This window comes from Tachyglossus aculeatus, chromosome 7 (genome assembly GCF_015852505.1).
Source record: "Tachyglossus aculeatus isolate mTacAcu1 chromosome 7, mTacAcu1.pri, whole genome shotgun sequence".
NCBI classification, from domain to species: Eukaryota; Metazoa; Chordata; class Mammalia; order Monotremata; family Tachyglossidae; genus Tachyglossus; species Tachyglossus aculeatus.
This window is the reverse complement of record NC_052072.1, coordinates 29,517,154-29,537,813: the sequence shown is the minus strand read 5'-3', so window position 1 is coordinate 29,537,813 and position 20,660 is coordinate 29,517,154. Positions and strand designations below refer to the sequence as shown.

The 20,660-nt window shown below is 49.2% G+C and overlaps 1 non-coding gene across 1 annotated transcript; it reads left to right on the top strand.

The window, feature by feature from the left end:
• Positions 1-2,457: 2,457 nt before the first annotated feature.
• Positions 2,458-2,595, top strand: LOC119931227. Its single transcript, XR_005452081.1, has one exon. It is a non-coding gene; the product is annotated as a small nucleolar RNA SNORA7 (small nucleolar RNA).
• The last annotated feature ends 18,065 nt before the right edge of the window (positions 2,596-20,660 follow it).

Below are 20,660 nucleotides of genomic sequence, written 5' to 3'. Positions count from 1 at the left end.
CTGCTTTCAAACATGCTCATGTTTCCCCTACCTTAAAAAAACCCACCTTGATCCCATGGCTCCCTCCAGTTATCAATCAATCAATCAATCAATCAATCAATCAATCGTATTTATTGAGCACTTACTGTGTGCAGAGCACTGTACTAAGCGCTTGGGAAGTACAAGTTGACAACATATAGAGATGGTCCCTACCCAACAGTGGGCTCACAGCCATCCTCTCCAAACTCCTTGAGTGAGTTGTCCACACCTGCTGTCTCAAATTCCTCTCCCCCAATTCTCTCCTTGGGGAGAGGACCCCCTCCAAACTGACTTCCATCCCCCTCACTCCACAGAAACCGCTGTTTCAAAGGTCACCAATGATCTCCTTCTTGCCAAATCCAATGTGTCCAAAACAGAACTCTTTGTCTTCCCACCCTGTTCTTCCCTTGACTTTTCTACCACTGTAGATGGCATCACCATCCTTCCTGTCTCAAAGGTCTATAACCTTGGCATTATCCTTGACTCCTCTCTCTTATTGAATCCACATATTCAATCCATCACTAAATCCTGTCAGTCCCATCTTCACAATATTACTAAAGTCCACCCTTTCCTCTCCATCCAAACTGCTACCACATTGATACAATCACTTACCATCTGGATTACTGCCTCCATGCTGACCTCCCAGCCTCCTGTCTTTCCCCACTCCAGTCCATACTTCACCCTGCTGCCCAGATTATTTTTCAGGACATGTCACCCCACTCCTCAGAAAACTCCAGTGGTTGTCCATCCACCTCCACATCAAATAAAAACTCCTCACCATTGACTTTAAAGCACTCCATCACCTTGCCCCCTCCTCCCTCACCTCACTACTCTCCTACTACAACGCAGCCCTCACATTTCACTCTTCTAACTTTCTCACTGTGCCTCGATCTCGCCCATCTCACCACTGACACCTTGCCCAAGTTCTGCCTCTAGCCTGGAACTCCATCCCTCCTCAAATACAACAAATTACTCTCTCCCTCTTCGAAGCCTTATTGAAGGCACATCTCCTCCAAGAGGCCTTCCCTGTCTAAGCACCCCCTTTCCTCTTCTCCCACTCCCTTCTGCATCTCCCTGACTTGCTCCTTTCATTCTCCCCCCCAGCCCTGCAGCACTTATGTACACATTTGTAATTGATTTATTTATATTAATGTCTGCCTCCCCAACTCTAGACTGTAAGCTCGTTGTGGGTAGGGAATGTGTCTGTTTATGGTTGTATTGTACTCTCCCATGCTCTTAGTACAGGGCTCTGCACACGATAAGTGCTCAAGACATACGATTGAATGAATGAATGAAGTTGGACACAGTCTCTCTCCACTTGGGGCTCTCAATCTAAGTAGGAAAGAAAGTAGGTAATGAATTCTCATTTTACAGATGAGGAAATTGAGGCACAGAGTAGTTAAGTGACTTGTCCAAGGTCACACAAGAGACAGACCTGGGATTAGAACCCAGGTCCTCTGATTCCCAGGCCCCTGCTCCTTCCACTTGGTCAACTTGGGAACAGGAAGAAGTAAAGGCATAGTTCCTGCTCTCAAGAGGAGGTATAAATTCTCAAAGATACCACAGTTTACAATGAGGGAAGAGATATAAAGAATTTAGACACATGGCAAAAAAACCTAATAAACAGATGTCTCCATGACTGCTGAGAAGGCTGAGGGGATGATCAGACTGGGAGGGTGGGGGAAACCAATGCCTTGGAATTGCAAGGAATGCCTCCTGGAGAAGAGGGGACCTTTTACGGGACTTTGAAAGAAAGGGGGCTATGGTTTGACCATACTATATTAGGGAGAGGTCCCAAAGAAAGGAAAAGGTGTGTATAGTCTCTAAACCATTAGCTTGTGGTGGGTATCTGTTTTATTGTCATATTATACTCTCCCGAGCACTTAGTACAGTACTCTACACATAGTAAGCACTCAATAAATACAACTGACTGACTGACTGACAATGTCAGAGATGATAAAAGTTGAGGACAAGGGACGCTTCTTAGGGGGTTTGCTCCAGAGGCTCAAAGAGCATGTGCTCGGGTGTAGTGGGAGAATCAATCAACCAATTAATGATATCAAAAAATATCATTATATTTAAATATATGCAGAGTACTGTACTAAGCACTACATATATATATGTTTATATATATACTTATACATAATATCATTATAGTTAGATGTATGCAGAGCACTGTACTAAGCACTATGGAGGGTACAATACAACCGAGTTGGTAGATATGTTTCCTGCCCACAAGCATCTTCCAGTGTAGAGGGGGAGGCAGACATTAAAATAAATTGTGGTTATGTACATTGGTGCTGTGTGGTGTGTGGTTTGGAGTGAATAGACAAGAGAGTGGATAGGTAAGGAGGAACTGGTCAATGGTCAAGAGTTTTTGTTTTATGCAAGAAGCAATGGGGAGCCACTGGAGAATTTTGAGGAGGGTAGTGATGCTAGCCCCTCTCACAGTCACATCTGGAGAGTTTCCGGTATTCTACCAGTCACAACTTTGGGAGGGAGAGTCAAGCAGAGACATACCCATTCCATTCCTAGCTTGGGCAGTGACTAGTAAGTGGAAGGCAATCTGCTACAAGTCAAAATCTACCTGTGCTGGGCAGCAGCGGCATGGGGGAGAGTCAAGGGTGAATACTCAAGTTTATTGCCTGGAAGGAGGCAATGATAAACCATTTCCATATTTTTACCAAGAAAGCTCTGGATACACTGCAGAATGATCGTAGATGGAGTTGGGGTGTTCAGGGAAAGATGTGTCCATTGCATCACTATGGGTTGGAGATGACAGCAAAAGACAAGTGATGTTGAGCATGAAATAAAAATGATAGAAACAGCTTTATGTAAAGAGGGCCCTGCTCCCCAAGACATGTGAGGAGAATGGGCATCAGCAGGACACCCAAACAGCTGCTTCAGGGTGAGCTGAAATATAGCAATAATCGGGGGAACAGAAGAAAAGTTATGTCACACTGAAGCCAAATCTCAAATGTCATGGTGGAGCAGTGATGGGAAAGAGCAGCAGATGAAGATAAATCAGCCTTAGCTTACAGCCATTGGAAATGGGGGGTTTGTCCTGGAGAAGACTCTTCAGAGAGTTTGAGATTCGGAATGAGAGAAACAAGCGTTGCACCAGGCATTCTGGGCAGTGGAGAAATGCAACGGCAGCAAGGAGACACCTATTGCTACATACGATGTTGTGGGAAGGCTTGTCAGCCACACGTTGATTTTGTCAGTCCCACACAAGCAAATCTCATTCTCCACATCATGTGTTTTAACCCATTGTGTGTTATAGCCCAAAAGATAACTAGAGTTGTGAGCTAGGATGGGGAGAGGAGAAGCTAGAGGCTGGAGACCAACAAGGAGCCTGTTATTCTAGTTCATCTGGGAGGTGATGAGGTCATGTATGAAGATGGTGGTGACTGTAAGAGTGGAGAGGAAATATCTCGTTTGATCAGCTGGTAAACATTTGGGAGACTTTCTTCCTGACCTCATCCCCCTTTGTGAGAGGAAGATGAGTGTCATAGGGGAAGAAATCTCTCAATCAGAGACCTCTGCAGAGACTTTGGCCCAAGTGCTGACCTGCTGCTCAGAAGAACGGTCCCCCATCCCCATTAAAAGCAGCATGGCCTCGCGAAAAGAGCTCTGGAAGTCAGAAGACTTGGATTCTAAAATCCGGCTTCATCACTTACTACTACTACTACTAATAATAATAGTAATAATAATTATGGTATTTGTTAAGCACTTAACTATGTGCCAGGCACTGTACCCTAATACGGTACACCTTACACTGGGGTGGAGACAAGCAGATCGGGCTGGACACAGTCCCTGTCTCATGTGGGGCTCACAGTCTCAATCCCCATTTTATGGATGAGGTAACTGAGGGACAGGCCCAAGTGACTTGCCCAAGGCCACATAGTAGACAAGTGGTGGAGCTGGGATTAGAACCCATGACCTTTACCTTCTGTGCCTTAGTTTCCTCATCTGTCAAATGGGAAGTCACTTCCTGATCTCCCTCCCCCTTGGACTGTGTCTGTCCTGCTTACCTTGCATCTACCCAGTGCTTAGTACAGTGCTTGGCACAATCAATCAATCAATCAATCAATCAATCAATCATATTTACTGAGCGCTTACTATGTGCAGAGTACTGTACTAAGCGCTTGGGAAGTACAAATTGGCAACTTATAGAGACAGTCCCTACCCAACATTGGGCTCACAGTCTAAAAGGGGGAGACAGAGAACAAAACCAAACCTACTAACAAAATAAAATAAATAGAATAGATATGTACAAGTAAAATATGTACAAGTAAAATACAGTCTCACACAGTGAGACTGTAAATTCATTGTGGGCAGGTAATATGTCTGTTATATTGTTGCATTCCAAAGCTTTCAGTACTGTGCTCTGCACGCAGTGAGCACTCAATAAATACGACTGACTGACCTTAACAAATACCACAGTTCTAATAAAAGACTGGCAGTGTCTTCTCGGCAGGCCAGAGCAGAGGAAACAAATTCTAGTCAGTGTGTGGTGGGCAACTGCTCTTGGCCAGAGGCTTGGCCTCCTATAGACAGCAGTCCGGGCCAAGTTCCTCAATGAGGGGGAGCACCCTGCCCAGGGACATGCTGAATGGCCGAGGCTCCAGCCCCATCCAGTCCAGGAAGGGTCGGGCAGGGCGTGCACTCAGTATCCTCAAATTGTGTGTGTGAGGATGAATCATGCATTCATCACGTTCTGTTCTCCCCGCGCCAGTGTCCGAGCAGAGTCGGGGGAGGGACTGAGACAGGGAGTAGGAAAACAGGGGGAGGAGGAGGGGGGCTGCCGCCTCTGTGCCCGCCACAGGCATGTAGGCGTTTCCTCTGTTTCCCAAGGGCAAGCACCACCCCCAACCCCTCACCGGCCTGGGCCGATGAAGCCCCCAGGAGAGGCCCCAGAAGGACTTGTCGGCAGATTTCAGTTCCCCGCAGCAGCGAACACTCTGGGCCCAGTTCCCGAGCAGGGCCGCCGAAATGAGGTCAACGGCACCCAACCCTGCCCCACCAGACCCAGCTAGCCTCAGAGACATCTCCTTCAGAGAACTCTCATTCTAAGAAGCTTCCCCACTAAGGGGGAAGCTGGCCAGGAGAGCTGGATTGCCCGCTGCCGAAAACCAAGACGCGATTCTCTGCCTTCACTTTTGGCATAGGCCACAGCCCGGGTTTGGCGGATGTGGTTGGCATTCTTTTCCCCGCCTGGTCTCTGGAGACTAGGGCAGGATAATAAGGCCTTCGGTCAGCGGGTGTCTTCCTGGGCTTCCTTGGCTGGATCCCTGAGAGCCTGGGAGTATTCATAGTTTAAAGGAGGCAAAATGTGAAAGCAGCTGGAAGAGTCAGTTTTTGTGTTAAGGTGGAAATGGGCAGTTGTCCTCGGGCTGCATCCATTATCCTTGGCCAGGCGGGTCCTCCGTTGGAGGGGCCAATGTTAGAGAGGCTTGGGCTCTGGACAGCAGCCCTGTTCCCCGTCTCCGGGTCAGACCTTAAGGAGACTCTTGTCGGTGCTCCTCCAGCGGGTGGATCGGCAGCGGCACGGTTTCTCTGGACTGGTCAGGAGCTGACCTCCCCGGAGAGAACTAGAGGCATCCAGGCTACAGAGAGCCCAGCCCAGCCATGCTCTCACCAGGGCAGGGAGCTAAAAGGTGGAAATCTTGAGACAGAGCATGTATGCATGCACACACACCCACACATGGTCCTCCTCATGCCTCTTATTGCACTCTACCAAGTGCTTAGCACAGTGCCCTGCACACAGTAGGGGTTCAATAAATACCACTGATTGATTGATCGAAGAGTTAATGTGATAACCTGCGTTCACCAGGCAGAGGGAACTGTGGGATGGAAATTAGCACCAACCCCCCAGAAGGCAGGGAAACTGAGCACCAGCCCCCAGGGATGGAGGAGTCTGTGAGCACTGGCCTCCAGGGAGGCAAGGAGACTGTGGGCACCAGCTCCCCAGCAGGCAGGGAGACCGTAAACACCTGACCCCCCAATTGGGGAGGTAGGGAGACTGTTAGCACCAGCTCCCCTGGAGAGATGGGGAGACTCTAAGCATTAGCCTCTGGGAAAGCAGGGAGACTGTGAGCACTGGACTCCTGGGACACTGAGCTCCAGCCCCTTAGAAGGTGGGGAGACTGTGAACACCAGCCCCCAAGAAAGAGGGGAGACTGCGTACTGGCCCCCTGGGAAGGCAGAAAGACTGCACTCTTTGGAACAGATGTCAGAAGGCCTGCCTCCCCAGAAGCCCTGTCCCACTTTGGCTCTGTGGGGGATACACTTTGCCCTCCTCACTGAGCTTCTCAGACTGCCCACTTTGCCTGGCCCAGGCCAGGGAGCCCCCCACGCCCCTCCTCTACCCCCCACCTCCCCCTCACAACCAGGTTTCTGGCAGATGTTTCTGATTTGCAGATCCAGTGGAGTTCACAGCAGTCATTTGTTCCACTCCCTCATCAACAACAGGCGGCATTATGTGCAGGAAGCAGTGGGGGTGCCAACTCCGGGGACAGCACAGAGAGCCCTAGTCATGGGCACGGGGGGATGAGGAGGGGGTGGCCCAACAGCCTCTCGTGGTGCCCGGTGCTGAAGCCCTCAGCTGCAGTCAGGGTCATGGCGTTACTGGCCTCCTCCATCCCAGGGCTGCCCAGGCCCAGGGCACCCAGAGTCATCCTGCCGGCCTGGGAAAGGCAGGGTGAGAAGTGGGCAGCGCCCAAAGCAGGGAGCGGAAATCAGGAAACTTGGTTCTGGGTCTTAACATTGGCATTGACTCATCAAACCTCCGAAAGAACCTTTCCCGCTCTGTGCCTCAGTTTTCCTCTCTGTGAAATGGGAAGAATAATCTTTGTCTCTCGCTGAGACAGGAAAGAGGCTCTCCCCCCTCACTCCCCAAAGACCACCATTAGGGGGTGATACCATCTCTTAATAAATAAAGATGGCAATTGTTAAGCGCTTACTATGTGCAAAGCACTGTTCTAAGCGCTGGGGAGGATACAAGGTGATCAGGTTGTCCCACATGGGGCTCACAGTCTTAATCCCCATTTTACAGATGAGGTAACAGACACAGTGCTGGGGAGGATACAAGGTGATCAGGTTGTCCCACATCGAGCTCACAGTCTTAATAATAATAATAATAATAATGTCATTTATTAAGCACTTACTATGTGCAAACACATGAGGTAACTGAGGCACAGAGAAGTTAAGTGACTTTCCCAAAGTCACACAGCTGACAGGCAGAGGAGCCAGGATTAGAACCCATGACCTCTGACTCCCAAGCCCGTGCTCTTTCCACTGAGCCACGCTGCTTCCCCCAAGCACTTATCTATAGTAACTTCCTGTTGCCAGCCAATCTGGATGCTGGCACAGGTGCCTGTGACTTTACAGAAAAGTATCAGTAAGGGTGAGCAAGCCTGGCTCCTTCATTCTACTCTTGCTCTGATGAGCCCCATCAAATGGGTCTGGGGTCCCCAAAGCCCAAGAATAGGGAGAACTGGCTGAGTCCATTTCCTCCTTTGTCCTCCCCGCCTCCCCAGGACCTGCAGCTTCTCCCACCCGGCTCCCCAAAGCATACTGGCAGCACCAAGATTGTGGGGAGAGAAACCTTTGACAGTCTTCCCCTCACCCATTTCCTAACTTCCAACTGCTCTCTTGAGCCAAAGAGCCCAGACCTGCTGGCACCATCCATTCCTGGCCCCCAGCCCCTGGCCCCCAGCCCACTGGACCAAGGTCAGATGAGTTGATGGGGGGAGGGTTGAGAAGGTCAGTTACTGAGGAAGATGGAGTCAAGGTGGTCAGCTTCCCTCTCCCTAGCCCTGTGGGCTCAGGGCTTGGGATCTGGCAGGTCTGTGCACTGGCTGTGTAATTATAATAATAACAATAATAATATTTGTTAAGCACTTACTGTGTGTCAAGCACCGTTCTAAGCACTGGAGTACATACAAGCTAATCAGGTTGGACACAGTTCCTGTCCCACATGAGGCTCACAGTCTTGATCCCCATTTAATAGATGAGGTAACAGAGGCACAGAGGAGTGAAGTGACTTGCCCAAAGTCACAAAGCAGACAAGAGACCACACAGCAGACAAGTGGCAGAGCTGGGGTTAGAACCCAGGTCCTTCTCACTCCCAGGCCTGTGGTCTATCCTCTAGGCAGGGTCCAGCAGAACCAGGGTTGGAGGAGGGACCCCAAACACCGTAATCTTCCCTCATGCCATGGTGTAGATGGGCTCTGTTTACTCTCCTGATCTTAGATGCTGCTGGACCCTGGAGCCTCTGGGGTTCTGCTCAGTATAGTGAGCACTTAACAAATACCATAATTGTTCATTATTATTATCAACAGGATCAGGAGCGCATACAGGGTTTGGGCTCCTCCATCAGGCCCAGGAATCTCCCCAGCCCCAGCCCCTCTCCTCCATCCTTGGCACCCTACAGCTCCAATACTACCCCCCACATCCCCAACCAACCTCAGCCCCTTCCCCAGTCCCGGTCGCTCCTCCAGCCCTGGGGCTGCCAGGCCTCCATCCCGAGGATGACGAGGGACTTCTGTCTTGCTTCCTCTTCTGAGCCCCACTTGGGACAGGGACTGTGTCCAACCCGATTTGCTTGTATCCACCCGAGCACTCAGTTCAGTGCCCGGCACATAGTAAGTGCTTAACAAATACCATAATTATCATTATTCCTCTTCTCCAATTCCCAAATCCTGACTTTCCCCTGACTGGCCCTGAGCCAGCCATTGTCCAGGCAGCCTCGGGTTGCGGGCGGGCTTTGGAATGGGGCTGGGTTCTGGGCCCCAGGCTCCGGGCTCGGTGGATAGATGAAGACTGAGAAGGTCAGGGTCTGATCTGTGGATCAGGATCTGATCAGAGTCTGTGGAGAAGCAGCGTGGCTCAATGGAAAGAGCATGGGCTTTGGAGTCAGAGGTCATGGGTTCAAATCCTGGCTCCGCCAACTGTCAGCTGGGTGACTTTGGGCAAGTCTGGGCCTCAGTTACCTAATCTGTAAAATGGGGATTAAAATTGTGAGCCCCCCATGTGACAACCTGATCACCTTGTAACCTCCCCAGCGCTTAGAACAGTGCTTTGCACATAGTAAGCGCTTAACAAATACCATCATCATTATTCTTATCTCCTCAACTCAACCTGCTTCTTGCCATCCCTCATCCATTCAGCCTTGCTCTGGGGTAGTAAGATGGGGTCATGGCCAGGGGTTGGGGAGGGCTATGTGGGCGAGAAACCAAGACTTTGGGCAGGTAGGAAATAAGATAATCTTCCCTGACCCCTGGGTCTGACCTACACCAAACATCAGAGTTGGGTACTTACCCTCAAACCTTCCCTCAATCCCCCAGGCAACTGGACACTATTCTATCCCCTTAGCTGTCTCCAGCCAATCCAGGTCTTTCATTCATTCAATCGTATTTATTGAGCTCTTAGTATGTTTAGAGCACTGTACTAAGCCCCAGGGAGGTACAAGTCGGCAACATATAGAGACGGTCCCTACCCAACTACGGGCTCACAGTCTAGAGGGGGAGACAGACAACAAAACAAAACATGTAGACAGGTGTTAAAATCGTCAGAACAAATAGAACTAAAGCTATATGCACATTAACAAAATAAACAGAATAGTAAATATGTACAAGTAAAATAAATAGAGTAATAAATCTGTACAAATATATACAGGTGCTGTGGGGAGGGGAAGGAGGTAGGGCCCGGGGATGGGGAGGAGAAGAGGAAAAAGGGGGCTCAGACTGGGACCTTGCCTCCAGCTTCCCGCTCAGGAATACTGGGATCGAGGAAGGTGTGGCCGGAACGTGATTAAGAGTCACGGTCAGGGAAGGGGACCCGATCAGAAGCTCCTCCCAACTCACAGCGTGGTCAATAAATGGTCATTCAATGGTCATTCATGAATGAGTGGTCCATTAGAAAGGGCATTGGCCCGGGAATCGGAGGACCTGGGTTCTTATCCTGTCTCCACCACTTGTCTGCTTTGTGACCCTGGGCAAGTCACTTCACTTCTCTGTGCCTCAGTTACTTCATCTGTAAAATGGGGATTAAGACTGTGAGCTCCACATAGGACAGGGACTGGGTCCAATCTGATTAGCTACTCTAGTGTTTAGCTGGGCATGTAAAAACTTAAAATATACCAGAATTATTAATTATTATTCTAGTTGGCTGTAATGAGGTCACCTTCTTCAAAAACAGAGCAGGAGGAGACTGAAGTTCTCCCCCAAACCCTGGGGAAAAGGGGACTGTCCTTGTGGATAGAGCATGGGCTAGGAGTCAGAAGGACCTGGGTTCTAATCCCAGCTCCTCTACTTGTCTGCTGTGTGACCTTAAGCAAGTCAGTTCACTTCCCTGGGCCTCAGTTACCTCATCTGTAAAGTGAGGGTTAAAACTGTGAGCCCCATGAGGGACATGGACTGTGTCCAACCTGATAACCTTGTATGTACTGCAGCGTTTAGAACAGTGTTGGACACATTGTAAACCCTAAAGAAATACCGTAGTCATCATCATCATTCATAGTCCCAGTGACTGCCCTGAAGCCCTTCTTGCTGGGGTTTACTGCAAGTCCCTCATTCCCAAACCCCCTCTTCTCACTGATTGAGGCACTGCTGTGTTCCCCCTGCCCAGAGAGGCCACAGAAAGACTAGCTGATAGCTGAGGCTGAAAGGGGCCCGCAACTGGGGCTGGGTGGGCTGCCCCACAAGGGAATTGATAATAATAATAATAATAATGGCATTTATTAAGCGCTTACTATGTGCAAAGCACTGTTCTAAGCGCTGAATTGATGACAGAAGTAGAAACAAAGATAACTGCTCTTGCAGTGTTTCTTCCTTCTTGTTCCACCAAAACTGGCCTGCTGGGTGACCTTGGGCAAATCACTTAACTTTTCTGTGTCTCAGTTTCCTCATCCGTTCAATTAATATCCGTTCTCCCTCCCCATTAGACTGAAAGCCCCTTTAGAGACGGAGACTGGATCTGACTTGATTGCCTCATATCCACGCCAGTGGTTGGTACATTGCTTGGCAAATAGTAAGCACTTAACAGATACCACAACTATTATTAAAGCTGGCAGGAACTGATAACGGAAGGGCTGGTGATAACAAGCTACTCTTTGGCCCCAGTTACCTGGCGGGAATGTCATGTGATAGGAAGATTATCATGCCCAAAGGGGGTTCTGGGGAGGGGCCCCTTCTGCCCACAAGGAGTTCTCAGAGGGTTCCTTCCAACCCCTGCCAGCCACTCTGCCTTTTCTTTCTTGCCTCCAATGGCAACCACTTACTGCCCACCTGCTGAGCAGGGAGAGGGAGAGATCACCGAGTCTCGAATGAACCCTCGAGCGCAGAGCAGTGCAAGGATGGCCTCGTCACCATGAAGGCACTAAACACTTGGCTCCCACACTCCCTCTGCATAGTCAGTGCTGCCTGTTCCTGCTCCATTTTCTGCTCCATCTGGCCTAGGCTTAGCCAACCGCTGGAGGACTGGGCCTTTCTGCCTCCCGCCGCTTTCGTGCAGGGAACTGGAGCAGATCTCAGGGGACCCCAAACAAACCAGAGCTGCCTTTCCCATCAGAGCATTTCTGCGAGCCAGAAAATAGGGTCCTCCTGCCCTAGAAAACACAAGCCACAGATTCTGCGCACCAAGGCCCGGTAGGGCCCAAGAGGGTAGCTCCCCATTTCCAGAGGGCCCCTTCACTTGGTTGGCATGAAGGACTGGTCATCTGCCAGGGCCAGCGGGAGTTCCACATTCCAGGCTCAGGCTGGGAATAGTGCAGGCTCCAGGTGCCACTCTGCAAACCCCTACCAGGAGGCTGGCAGCCTCAGAAACAATCAACAACTTCAAATGGAGAAGCAGCATGGCCCAGTGGGCCTCGGAGTCAGAAGGACCTGGGTTCTAATACCTGCTCTGCCACTTGTCTGCAGTGTGACTTTGGGCCACTCACTTAAATTCTCTATGCCTCAGTTACCTCATCTGTAAAATGGGGATTAAAACTGTGAGCTCCATGTGGGACAGGAACTATGCCCAACCTGAGTAACTTGTATCTACCCAGAGTTTGTACAGTGCCTGGCACATAGTAAGTGCTTAACAAGTACCATCAAAATATATATATATATATAGACTGGGAACCCCTACTGGGATGGAGACTGTGTCTGGACTGATTATCTTGTATCTATCCCAGTGCTTAGTACAGTGCTTGGCACATAGGAAGTGCTTAATAAATTGGTGCCTCAATTGCCCATTGGTGTTGAGATCTCTTCCTAGGACAGTGTCTCCAAATATAGATCAGGGCCAAGCAGCTAGACACCAATCAATCAATCAGTGGTATTTATTGAGAGCTTACTGCACGTAGAGCACTGTAATAATAATAATGATAGTATTTGTTAAGCGCTTACTATGTGCCAAGCACTGTTCTAAGCACTGGGGTAGATACAAGGTAATCAGGTTGTCCCACATGGGGCTCACAGTACTCACTGTACTAAGCACTTGGGAGAGCACACTATAACAGAAGTGGTAAAAACGTTCCTTGCCCACAAGGAGCTTACAGTGCAGAAGGGGAGACAGATATTAATGTAAATAAATAAACTATGGCTCTATCCACAAGTTCTGTGGGGTGGGCAGGGGGAGTAAAGGGTGCTGTTGGAGCAATTCAGTATTTAGCTTTAGCTGCCTCATCCTACACCCAAGTTTCAAGTTGGAGAAATAGCAGGATCCCTGAAAAGTTGGGAATCCAAGTGGTTCAGCTGCAAGCTGCCAAGGGGGGCTCGCAGGCACCCTCACTAAGCAGAAGGGTAAAGGCCCCAAACGGAGGGTAGGAGAAGGTTTGGTAGAGCAGGGTTGCCACGGATCTGCCAAACGACGCAGGGGAAACTGCCCAATCAGCCTCAGATGCTTGAAGAAATGGGGCCAAGTTGGTCCAGGGAGCCCAACTGGTCCAGAGCCATGACCGAGACCCAGCATTGTCCCCGCAGCTCCGCCCACTCAGTTCTGTCCACCCAGAACAGCCCACTCACCATTGCTTACTCAGAACAACATAACAGCAATAGCAATAATCGTAATTGTGGTATTTGTGAAACACTTACTATGTGCCAAGCGCTGTACTAAGCACTGGGGTAAATACAAGCAAATCGGTTGGACACAGTCCCTGTCCCATGTGGGGTTCACAGTCTCCCTCCCCATTTTACAGATGAGGTAACTGAGGCCCAGAGAAGTGAAGTGACTTGCCCAAGGCCACAGAGCAGACAAGTGACGGATCCGAGATTAGAACCCGTAACCATCTGACTCTCAGCCCTGTGCTCTATCCACTACTCTATGCCGCTTCCCCATAATAATAATTATGGTACTCGTTAAGCGCTTACTACTTGCCAAGCAGTGTTCTAATGCAAGTTAGATTGGACACAGCCCCTGTCCCACATGGGGCTCACACTCTTAAACTCATTTTACAAATGAGGGAACTGAGGCCCAGAGAAGTTAAGTGACTTGCCCAAGGTCACACAGCAGACATGAGGCAGAGCCAGGATTAGAACCCGTGACCTTCTGACTCTCAGGCCCAGAATGGCGCATGGCGCACCCAGTTCTGGCCACCCAACTCTGCCCATCTAGCTCTTCCCACTTACTTCTGCTCACCTGGTACTGCCTGCCCAGAACAGCCCACCCCGAAAAGCCCACTCAGCATTGCCCACCCAACACTACTCACCCAGTTCTGTTCACCCGGCACAGCCTGCCCAGAACAGCCCACCCAGAACAGCACATCTGGTTCTGCCCACTCAACTATGCCACCCACAATGGCCCACCCAACTCTGCTCACCAGAACTGCCCACCCAGGTCTGCCTCAGTCTCTTTGTCTGGCTGAAAACTGACTGACTTCAGACAGAGGACTCCAACTGAGAGTCAGTGGAAGTGATTACAGAATTCTGGAGTAAAAGCCGCCCTTCCCTGGGATTGAATTTAGAGTCAGGATGCCCATCATCCCACTCTACTCAACTCTGTGAGTAACTTTCTCCTTCTCGTGCCCAATCAGTCCATCAATCAGTGATATTTATTATGTGCTGAGCACTGTACTAAGCACTTGGAAGAGTACCACAGGATTAGGATGGGATCCTAGATACAAATTAATCAGGTTGGCACAGTCCCTGTCCCACACAGGGCTCACAGACTTAATCCCCACTTCATTCATTCATTCATTCAATCACATTTATTGAGCACTTACTGTGTGCAGAGCGCTGTACTAAGTGCTTGGGAAGTACAAGTTGGCAACATAATAATAATGGCATTTATTAAGTGCTTACTATGTGCAAAGCACTGTTCTAAGCGCTGGGGAGGATACAAGGTAATCAGGTTGTCCCACATGGAGCTCACAGTCTTAACCCCCATTTTACAGATGAGGTAACCGAGGCCCAGAGAAGTGAAGTGACTTGCCCAAAGTCACACAGCTGACAAGTGGCAGAGCCGGGATTTGAACCCATGACCTCTGACTCCAAAGCCCGGGCTCTTTCCACTGAGCCACGCTGCTTCGCTAACATAGAGGGACGGTCCCTACCCAACAGTGGGCACACAGTCTAGAAGGGGGAGACAGACAACAACAAAAAAAACATGTTAACAAAATAAAATAAATAGAATAGTAAATATGTACAAGTGAAATAGAGTAATAAATATGTACAAACATATATACAGGTGCTGTGGGGAGGGGAAGGAGGTAGGGCGAGGGGGATGAGGAGGGGGCGGGGGGAGGGGAAGGAGGGGGCTCAGTCTGGGAAGGCCTCCTGGAGGAGGTGAGCTCTCAGTAGGGCTTTGAAAGGAGGAAGAGAGCTAGCTTGGCAGATGTGTGGAGGGAGGGCATTCCAGGCCAGGGGAAGGACGTGGGCCGGGGGTCGATGGTGGGACAGGCGAGAACGAGGCCCAGTGAGGAGGTGAGCGGCAGAGGAGCGGAGGGTGCGGGCTGGGCTGTAGAAGGAGAGAAGGGAGGTGAGGTAGGAGGAGGCGAGGTGATGGACAGCCTTGAAGCCAAGAGTGAGGAATTTTTGTCTGATGCGTAGGGACGAGGTACAGACAAGGTAACTGAGACACAGAGAAGTAAAGTGACTTGCCCAAGGTCACACAGAAGACAAGTAGCAGACCTGGGATTAGAACCCAGCTCCTTATGACTCCAGTTCCAATTTGATTGATTTCCAATTTGCACTTGGGTTTGCTCCTTTTATTCACCCCTCCCTTTCACCCCTCCTTCAGCCACACAACACTTATGTACATATCTATAATCTATTTATTTATATTAATGTCTGTCTCTCCCTCTAGATTGTAAGCCCATGAGGGCAGAAAACATGCCTACCAACTGTGTTATGTTGTTATATCACACTCCCCCAAGTGCTTAGTACTGTGCTCTGCACACAGTAATTGCACATTAAACACGACTGATTGATTGAATTTGTAGTGGATAGAGAACGGGCCTGGGAATCAAAAGGTCATGGGTTCTAAAGCCGGTTCTGCCATTTGTCTGCTGTGTGACCTTGGTAAGTCACTTAACTTCTCTGTGCCTTAGTTCCCTCATCTGTAAAATGGGGTTTGAGCCTGTGAGTCCCACAGGGGACAGGGACTGTGTCTAACCTGATTTGCTTGTATCCACCCCAGCGCTTAGTACAGTGTCTGGCACATAGTAAGTGCTTAACAAATACCATATTATTATTATTATTATTGTTAATGAATTAGTAAACACATCAGCCCGGTGTAGCGCTAGCCCATGACACTAGCTAATTCCGCTCCTCACTTCTAAGCTGCAAAATTTCAGTGTTTCCCTTTCCTCTGAGCCATCCTCACTTCCCCCAACCCAGATTCTCTCACATAAACCAACCTTCTCCAAGCTACGTGGGAGGGCACCTCTCCCCTCCCCACCTGTCCCCAGAGTCATGCCACACTTCATAATGGAATTCATTTTGCTGGAAAAAGTCACTTCAGCTGGCTCAAGCATGAGGATGGGCACCTAGACATAATAATCACACCCCTGGTTGACCTGGAGGTAGTAGGCCTCTCTGTTTCTGAGTTTCTAGACATTAAGGAAAAACAGTGATGGGTCACACAGCCCCTGAGGCTCCTGGGAGAGGTCGCAGACAAACTTGGAAGCTACAATGAAAACAGATGGGTCATCTTGAACTACCCTTCCTCTGCCCCTTACTCAGCACTTTACTGGTGCCACCCTCCTCTCTGCCCTTTTCAGCGCTTAGAACAGTGTCTGGCATATTGTAAGCACTTAACAAATACCATTATTATCATTCAAGTTTCAAGTATCATTCAATCTCACCGCGCCTCATTCTCGCCTGTCCCGCCGTCGACCCCCGGCCCATGTCATCCCCCTGGCCTGGAATGCCCTCCCTCCTCACATCCACCAAGCTATCTCTCTTCCTCCCTTCAAGACCCTACTGAGAGCTCACCTCCTCCAGGAGGCCTTCCCAGACTGAGCCCCCTCCTTCCTCTCCCCCTCCCCATCCTCCCCACCTTACCTCCTTCCCCTCCCCACAGCACCTGTATATATATATATATGTTTGTACATATTTATTACTCTATTTTATTTGTACATATTTATTCTATCCATTTTGTTAATACGTTTTGTTTTGTTTTCTGTCTCCCCCTTCTAGACTGTGAGCCCACTTTGGGGTAGGGACCATCTCTATATGTTGCCAACTTGTACTTCCCAAGAGCTTAGTACAGTGCTCTGCACACAGTAAGTGCTCAATAAATGCGATTGAATGAATGAATGACGGGATGCTCAAAACCCTCCACTTGTACTTCTCAAGCGCTTAGTACAGTGCTCTGCACACAGTAAGCGCTCAATAAATGCGATTGAATGAATGAACGACGGGATGCTCAAACCCCTCCAGGCTTGCTTCCAATTCCAGAGTTTTGGGACGTTAGAAAACGGACAGCATTTCTGCAACTAATCAAAACATTTCCCCTTAGCTTCCTCCTAGTTCAACCCCTTCGTCAGTCCCGCTGCCCGGGCTAAACAAATACAAAATGTTTTCAGTATGCGGTGTTTTTCAGGGAAAGAGCTGTATGGGTGGAGGTGGAAATGTAGGAGTTCTCTCCCATCTGGTGGCTGATAGCATGCATAGCATTTCTGTTATATCGAGAGATTAGCCTGCAGACTGAAGTTGCCTGTGTTGACAAAGGACGCAGGTACTCTGATGATAACTGTGATATTTGTTAAGTGCTTACTATGGGTCAAGAGCTGTATTAAGCACCAGGGTAGATACAAGGTCGGACCCAGTCCCTGTTTCACCTGGAACTCACAGTTTGAGTAGAAGGGACACCCCCAGCCCACGTCATCCCCCGGGCCTGGAATGCCCTCCCTCCCAACATCCGCCAAGCTAGCTCTCTTCCTCCCTTCAAGGCCCTGCTGAGAGCTCACCTCCTCCAGGAGGCCTTCCCAGACTGAGCCCCTTCCTTCCTCTCCCCCTCGTCCCCCTCTCCATCCCCACCATCTTACCTCCTTCCCTTCCCCACAGCACCTGTATATATGTATATATGTTTGTACATATTTATTACTCTATTTATTTATTTATTTATTTTACTTGTACATATCTATCCTATTTATTTTATTTTGTTAGTATGTTTGGTTTTGTTCTCTGTCTCCCCCTTTTAGACTGTGAGCCCACTGTTGGGTAGAGACTGTTTCTATATGTTGCCAATTTGTACTTCCCAAGCGCTTAGTACAGTGCTCTGCACATAGTAAGCGCTCAATAAATACGATTGATGATGATGATCGTCATCCGTAAAATCCCCATTTTACAGATGAAGGAACTGAAGCACAGAGAAGTGAAGTGACTTGCACAAGGTCATACAATAGGAAAGGGGTGGGATCAGGATTAGAACCCAGGTCCTCTGACTCTTAGATCCGTGCTCTTTCCCCTAAGCCACACAGCTTCTCTAGTTCCCTCGAGCCCTTTCTACAGATGAGGAAATGGAATGTGACCCCCACAGGAAATTCTGCCTTCTGCCTGGGTTTATCAGGGCCAGTGTGTCAATCAATCATTCGTATTAATTGAACACTTACTGTGTGCAGAGCACAGTTCTGAGCACTTGACCTTGAGTCCTTGGTCTCCCGTACCCCGTCCCAATTGACTCTGGGAGTAGCACTGAATCCTTCCAGTAATGTCTGGCTTCTCATTTCACATCCCTTCCTTAATTGTGTCCCATCCTGTCAAACCACTCATAATGGAGGACACCAGTCTCCCCCACCTGCTCCTTCTTCCCCCATTTTCTCCCCTCTCCTGATAATAATAATAATAATAATAATAATAATAATTGGCATTTGTTAAGTGCTTACTATGTGCAAAGCACTGTTCTAAGCGCTGGGGAGGATACAGCGTGATCAGGTTGTCCCACGTGGGGCTCACAGCCTTCATCCCCATTTTACAGATGAGGTAACTGAGGCTCAGAGAAGTTAAGTGACTTGCCCAAGATCACACAGCAGACATGTGGCAGAGCTGGGATTCGAACCCATGACCTCTGACTCCAAAGCCCGGGCTCTTTCCACTGAGCCACGCTGCTTCTCTCAATGGTACTAGTTAAGCGCTTACTATGTGCCAGGCACTATACTAAGCACTGAGGTGGATACAAGCAAATCACGTTGGACACTAAGCACTGAGGTGGATACAAGCAGATCGTGTTGGACACAGTCCCTGTCCCGCATAGGGCTCAAAGTCTTAATCCCCATTTTATAGATGAGGTAACTGAGGCACAGAGAAGTGAAGTGATTCTCTCAAGGCCATACAGCCGACAAGTGACGGAGCCAGAATTAGAACCCATGAACCTCTGACTGCTAGGCCCGTTCTCTATCCAATATGCCTTGATGAGGCCCAGATCTGGGATTCAGCATCTATGAGGAAAGTCCCCCAAAGAGGATGACCCGAAGAGCAGAGTGGCAGCTCTGAGACAGTAGAGGTTCAGCCCTTCCCACTCCCCAGCCATCCTCCAACCTCTTGTTGACATCATGCCTCCCTTCTCTCAGCGACCTGGGCAGTTTGAGTGGGACTCTGACAGAATGAGAAATTACAGGTGCATTTTGCGCTTGTGGGATGACCTTACTCACCCACTCAGCACCCGAAGACATCCTCACATCTACACCCACCCCGCTCCCTTACCGTGGCTTATTTTGCCTCTGCACATTTTTCTCTGAATGCGCAAACTGGGGTGTTGTACAAGTCCAAGGCCTGGGGGAAGCAGAGGTGTGGCAAAGAGGAAGTGAGCAAAATAACCTCTTGCAAATTGCCTCCCATAGATCTGGCAACAAGAGAGTGCAGAGTAATCACTCCCAGGAGCCTCCTGTTGTCACTGGCCAATCTCAGTCCTACTCTTATCTCTGCTGCTCTCTAGAATCTGTCCCCTCTAGGCTGTAAACACCCTCTAGATTCCCATACCCTCTCCCCCGACCAGCTGATCCTGACATTTAACTCCCTTCTCAAACCTCCTGTCCCCCACCCTATCTTTCCCCTAATGACCTGGCTGCCTACTTCTTCAACAAAATTGAAACCATCAGGCGTAATCTCCCTAAAATCTCCCCTGCTCCTCTCAAATCCTTCCCCTCCACCACTCTCTTCGACTCTCCCTATGTTCCCTGCAGTAACTCAAGATGAAATATCTCACCTCCTCTCTAATCTACTCCCTCCACCTGTGATTCTGACCCCATCCCTTCATACCTTTTTAAAACACTCGCCCCCTCCCTTCTTCCCTCCTTGACTGCCACCTCCAACTGTTCACTTTCTAATAACTTCTTCCCCACTGCTTTCAAACATGCCTATGTATCCCCTATTCTAAAAAAAAAAACCAACCTCCCTTGACCCCACGGCTACCTCCAGTTATTGCTCCATCTCCTTCCTATCATTTCTCTCCAAACTTTTTGAAAGAATTGTTTATACTCACTGTCTCCTCTTCCTACCCTCCAATTCTCTCCTAGATCCCCTCCAATCTGGCTTCTGCCCCCTTCACTCCACAGAAACAGAATTCTTCTTTTCACCAAATCTGGGTGCCTCTACTCCATCCTAATCCTCCTCGACCTCTCAGCCTCTCTGACACTGTAGACCATGGTAGAAAAGTTATTCAATTTTGGATTCGCTGACACTGTCCACTCTTGGTTCTCCTCCTAACTCTCTGACAATGCCTTCTCAGTGTCTTTTGCTGGTTTCTTCTCTGCCTCCCACCCTCTGACAGTAGGGGTCCCTTAAGGATCAGTTCTGGTCCCCTTCTTTTCTCCCTCTAAACGCACTCCCGAGGCTTCAGTTACCATCTCTAGGCAGATGATTCCAAATCTACATCTCCAGCCCTGAACTCTCTCCTTCCCTGCAATCTCACATTTCCTCCTCCCTTCAAGACATATCTGCTGGGATGTCCCACCAACACCTCAAACTGTACCCTCCCAAGCACTTAGTACAGCACACAGTAAAGGCTTGATAAATACAATTGATTGATTAAACATGTCCAAAGCTGAACTCCTTAACTTTCCAACCAAACTCTGTCAGCCCTCTGTCTTTCCCATCCCTCTAGACAACACCACTATCCTCTCTACCTCACAAGCCCGTAACCTTGGACTCAATATGTCCAAGACTGAACTCTTTATCTTCCTTCCCAAACCCTGCCCTCTCCCTGACTTTCCC